The following is a 952-nucleotide window of genomic DNA, read 5'->3' on the forward strand; positions in this document are numbered from 1 at the left end:
CCATCGACGGGGTAGGTACAGCAACGCTGTTCGTGGATCGTGCTTTCCGTCAACACGGACTCCCAGAGTCGATTGCCTTTGATAGAGACCCCCGTTTCACGGGAAAATTTTGGCCGACTATCTTCAAGGTGCTCGGCACCAAGTTGTTGAATTCGACAGCGGGTCATCCGCAGACCGATGGTCAAACCGAAAGGGATGAATCGCGTCATCGAAGACGTTCTTCGCAGCGGCTGCGCCGAGACGCCGAGGCGCTGGAGTGCCATGTTGCCACTCGTAGAGTTTGCACTGAGCAATGCAGTGCATTCGTCTACCAGCTACACGCCGTTCGACGTGAACGGGCTGATTCACCGTCGCGTCTCGCTGACGCTGCCATCTCATGGCTCAGGGCTGGGTGGGGGAGATATAGCCGAACGGCTAGCTGATGTCAGCTCCTCACCATCCGTAAAGAAGTCGGTGACTTCCTGTCTACCAGACTGAGTGTCCTACGACATGTTCGCGATGCGATGGCTGAAAGCGAAGACCTGCAGAAACAACAGGCAGATGAAAAAGGAAGAGGCAAACTGGAAAGCTTTAAGGTCTGAGACCTGGTTTTAGCAAACTCAAAATACTGCCTACACATGCAGCCTCTACTGTCTTCAGGACGAAGCTTCGTTCCACGGTTTGTCGAACCGTTTAAGGTTGTGGCCAAACGGGGCCTGGCGTACACGCTAAACCTTCCGAAAAGGATCTGCACCCGCCCAGTGTTTACGTGGGCTTGCTCAAGCTGTACCGGAATCCGGCGCAAGTGAACGCGGCAGCGTTGGCGCCGGAGTGGATCCCACGGGCCCGCGGCCACCCAGAAACTGAACCAGCAACTGATTCTGAGCACGGAATGCAACAACCTCCATTTCTAAGGACACCAAGCGCTCCACCGTCGCATGCAGCGACGCATTCGCCTGCTCCACGGCTAGGA

The sequence above is a fragment of the Plasmopara halstedii genome (genome assembly GCF_900000015.1).
Source record: "Plasmopara halstedii genome assembly, contig: Scaffold_816, whole genome shotgun sequence".
NCBI classification, from domain to species: domain Eukaryota; phylum Oomycota; class Peronosporomycetes; order Peronosporales; family Peronosporaceae; genus Plasmopara; species Plasmopara halstedii.